The sequence below is a fragment of the Cetorhinus maximus genome, chromosome 31 (genome assembly GCF_964194155.1).
Source record: "Cetorhinus maximus chromosome 31, sCetMax3.hap1.1, whole genome shotgun sequence".
NCBI lineage: Eukaryota > Metazoa > Chordata > Chondrichthyes > Lamniformes > Cetorhinidae > Cetorhinus > Cetorhinus maximus.
The window spans coordinates 13,396,517-13,401,440 of record NC_135909.1 but is presented as its reverse complement, the minus strand read 5'-3'; positions in this window follow the sequence as shown (position 1 = coordinate 13,401,440).

Genomic DNA, 4,924 nt, shown 5'->3' with positions numbered 1-4,924 from the left:
AAGTGCCACCGACTGACAGGCATAAGACAAATCTCATTCACAGACAGCAACAGATGAAGAAAAAAGTAAAATCAACTTCACTGACACAATTATTTCCAGATATGGACAGCTAAAGAATGAATGCCACACTCACATATGTTTGGGTTAGAATTAATCTCGTTCTCATGTAAGTTACCTGGGAACCACTGATACAGAAAAAATAACACATCCACGTGTAAGACAAGAGATGGACACATACAGATTGAATGCAACAATATTGCATTTCACAGGTAACTGAAAGGAAGCACTGGTTTTTAATATTTCACAAGTGATATATTGAAGCAGACTGAATCCCACTGATATAGAATCAGAGAATGATATTCATATAGTTCATCCTGCATTCCTACACAATCCCACAACTGACAGATACAAACAAAAATCAACATTTGGATACAGGACCAGAGACTGATACTTGCAGAATGAATAAAGTACACGTGTAGTCAAAGACTGATAACTGCAGAACTAAAGTCAAACTCACACTCACTTCCAGATACTGTCAGCTTCAGAATGAGCCCCACATTCACTTGTAATTCTGGGGACTCTCGATCCCGGCCAAAGAGAACAGTATCATTCCCCTAACTGTACTATCCCCGATTGCAACTACATTTCTCTTTTCTCCCCCCACTTGAATGGCCCCCTGTGCCATGTTGCTATGGTCAGTTTGCTCATCCTCCCTACAGTCCCCACTCTCATCCACACAGGGAGCAAGAATCTCAAACCTGTTGGTTAAGGACAAGGGTTGAGGCTCCTGCAGTGCTACTTCCTGGATCCCTCTACCTGCCTCACTCATAGTCACACCCTCCTGTCCCTGACTACTGGCCGAATTTATGGTAGTTAATCTAAGGGGTATGACTGTCTCCTGAAACAGAGCGTCCAGGTAACTCTCCCCCTCCCTGATGTGTCGCAGTTTCTGAGGCCCAGACTTTAGCTCATCAACTCTGAGCCGGAGTTTCTCGAGCAACCAACATTTGCTACAGATGTGGTCATGAGGAACCACAATGGGGTCCAACAGCAACCACACCACACAGCTGCAACACATCGCCTGGCACTGCATCTCTATTTTATTTTATTTAATTAGTTTTTCAATTTGTTGTTAAATTTCCTACTGGTCTTTAACTTATCAATCTGTAAAATATTTCTGCTATTTACCTTTCACCTGAAAGCAAATTAGAATAGAGAATCAAAATACACTTTTTAAATCAACTGGAACTCACTCTCTCTGCTGAGTTGAAGCTGAAGTGTTAGACCTCCGATCCTGGGCCCCAATAGTCACCTTTGATCTGAAATCAACTTAGAATAGGTAGTTCAAACTAGCAGTTACTCACCAACCAATGAACTTATGATCTTCCTGTGATGTCACTCATTGTGTTTTTTCACTCGACGACAGTGATTGCAGAGGACACTCTTCCCAGACTGCTTCCTGGCGATGGTGACTGCAGAGGATGCTCTTCCCAGACTGCTTCCCGGCCATTGGGACTGCAGAGGGCACTCTTCCCAGTCTTCCCAGATCATTCATAATGATTATTAATAGAGAGATTAAACTAATAGAATCAGTATCTTCTACCTCACCTGTACATGAATTCAAAAATATACTTTTTACCAACAGGCAAATAATTGAAGGAACCAGAATAAATGTGATGTTTCCTCCAGCCAAATTAGAATGAAGATTCCCACCAGCTCCTTCTCACACACAGTATGTACATTATCACTGACAGAGCACAGAGACACTGACAAGTCATCAGTTTCACAGTCTCAGACAGCATAAATAGTTCCAAAGTAATTTTCCATCCATGAATCAAACAGAGCAGGAGAGATAGACATTGTATCCAAGTCACCCAAACTCAGTCCTGCAGATGGGAGTGTCCATAAATCCCAGTCCAAATTCTCACCCGCTATTAAATTCTCACTGAGTCAATCCTGCAGTCGTGCTGCCTTCGCTACAAATTAAACATCTGATAAAACTGACACATTTCCAGTTACAAGCTTACAGGCTTAACCTTAATGATGTACACTGAGGTTCATGTTAATTGCCAGCCCAATATTCACACACATCATGGACTTATAAATTGCACCATTAATTCCCATAGTGTGTCCTGACATATACCTGAGATACCAGTTCAAATCTCAAGTACATTATCAGTTTGAGATATTCTGAAAGCTAGTATAACCTGAGACAGAAGTTCAGATTATAGTTTGAAACTCACCCTTATTATGAAACTAAAAGATACAATATTAATTTGATGAATATGAACTCAGCTATAGATCACATACTAATCCTCCATCCTCACACAGTGTCAAGTGGAAATACTGTAACAATTCCAGACTGAGCTCCATTTTACATCCATGTCAAAGTTCTTACTCAGAATCAGACTGAATGTCACAGATCAAATCAATTAGTACAACTTGAGTTATACTTGCACACCGATCCAGTATCAGATTAAAGGATTCATTATCTTTCCCAATTGTGTTCAAAGTGACAGATTTAATGTTGGGCCAAAACTCCCACATATCGTTTGCTTAAGCCGACCACATTAGCTGTGCTCGAAATTTATATACAATTAACCCAATCTTACAAACAGTCCCAGACACCGAAGGTTACACAATGAATCCTCTACTCACCAGAGTACCAGTGAGCAATTATCAAACACATGTTCAGTGCCAGATGCTGAGAGACACAGACTGTTTACTGCACTCACTCACATTATTTCAGTGTGAGTGATACAAAATTATTCTGACACACCAATTATACCACTGAGAGATTGTAGAAAGGGTCTAAGAGCCAAATAGAATCACAGGTGCTGACAGAAACAAATGGAAGTCTACATGCACATACACAGACGAACACATGCATGCTTAGACACAGAATAAATCCAATTCCACATACAATACCAGTGAATGAAATATACCAATTGAATCCCACAATTTCATACAGTAGCAGTCACTGACAGATACAGAATGAATCTCATGCTCACAAACAGCATGAGGAACTGAAATATATATATATGATTCCCAACTTATGTAACAATACAACAGGCATAGAATGCCATCGACAGACCCTGAATTAAACCCAGACTCACACATTAGGAGAGCCTGACAGATATATATGATTGCCATGCTCATCAACAACACCAGGGACATTCAGATATAAAATCAGCCCCAATTCCTCTATAGTACCAGAGAATGAAATGTGCAATATGAATCCTACACTCACCTACTCCCCTAGTGACAGACCAGAATGCCTGCCAAACTCATACCCACCTCCAGAGAATAACAAATGCAGACTGAAACTACACTCCCACGGAATGCAAGAGATATTCAGATTCAGAATGGTTTCCACATTCACATACAGTAGCACTGACTGGCAAAGAGTGAAACACATGCACACTCACAAACCACCATCACCATTAAGAAATTCAGATTGGGTCCTGTTCAATACCAGAAAGTGACTGATCGAAGACATCGTTGCATACGTCCCATTCCACTGTCAGGCTCAAGGCCTAACCCAACACTCATGCAGTCCCTGGAAATGTAAGATACAGGCTGACTATGACACAGATATATTGTACCAGATATCGACAAATGCAGAATGAATGCAACATTCACCTACAGTTCCACGGAGAATGTATCCACACTCACATACAGTAACCAAGACTGACAGGTCCAGCGTGCCTTTCACACAGCACCTGTGAGTAACAGACACAGAATGAATCCCACATTCACAAGTTGGATCAGAGAAGGGCCGATAAGAATGTATCTCACATTCACACACAACATGTTGACGGCTTTAGCACAACATTATAATTACTGCTTGTATAGCAAAATAGAATAAAAAGGTCATATCCACCGTTAGTAATTCTAAGACCTCCCCTTCCCCTCTTAATATAATGTGAACAATTCTTGCCTGTTGTGTCCATCTCTGATCTGTAAACTTCGACCTAGCAGAGTTTGCTGACATCTACTGGCCAGAGCCGAGAACTGCAACAGAGCGGAGGGAATTAACATGAACTGTTGGTGTTGCAGATTCCGGTCAATGTGAGGAAGTAGTGATGGGATTTGACAGGGTCGGCATAGAGTTGTAACTATTAAATCCAATAAAAAAATCTATATAACTTATTTCTCATGGAATCTGTAGAATGTGGAACTTGTTGTCATCTTTAGCAGTTAAATCAATGAGCACAGCTGTATTTAAGGGAAAGCTAGGTAGTACAGGAGGGAGAATGGATTTCATGGACCAGCAGATAATGGTACATGAAGTATTCTGGGTGGAGCACTTTGTGGAATAATATACCAATTAGACCAGATGGCCCAATGAAATATATTCTGGGTGGAATGAATACCAATTTCCAAAGTGTCTCAGAGACTGACAGATACATAATGAATCTTACACTCATAGTGCACCACAGACAGCAACACAGAGTGAATCATACACTCACACACATCCCTAGAGACTGACAGATACATAATGAATCAGACACTCAAATTCTTTGCCAGAGGTATAGTGAGACAGAGTGAATCCTACACTTAAATACATACACGCTTAGAATAGTTACAGCAAAACAACAGTCCATTCAGCCCTTCATGTCCGTGGTCTTTCTGCACCAGAGCCACTCAGCTACTTTTGAACCCCAGCCCTCTCACCACAGCCTGGCAAACCTTTTCCCTTCAGGTGCTTATCCAATTCCCTCTTAACAACCCCAAATTCTCCTGTCTTTAGCATACTCTCAGGCAGTGAATTGCAGATCCTAATGGTTTCCTACATTAAAAAAAAATCCTGATGCCTCCATTAGTACTTTTGCCAACCACCATAAATCGATGCCTACTGCCCACAGGATCATTTTATTGTTATCTACACTGTCTAGAACACTTACTATTTCGAACACTTCTA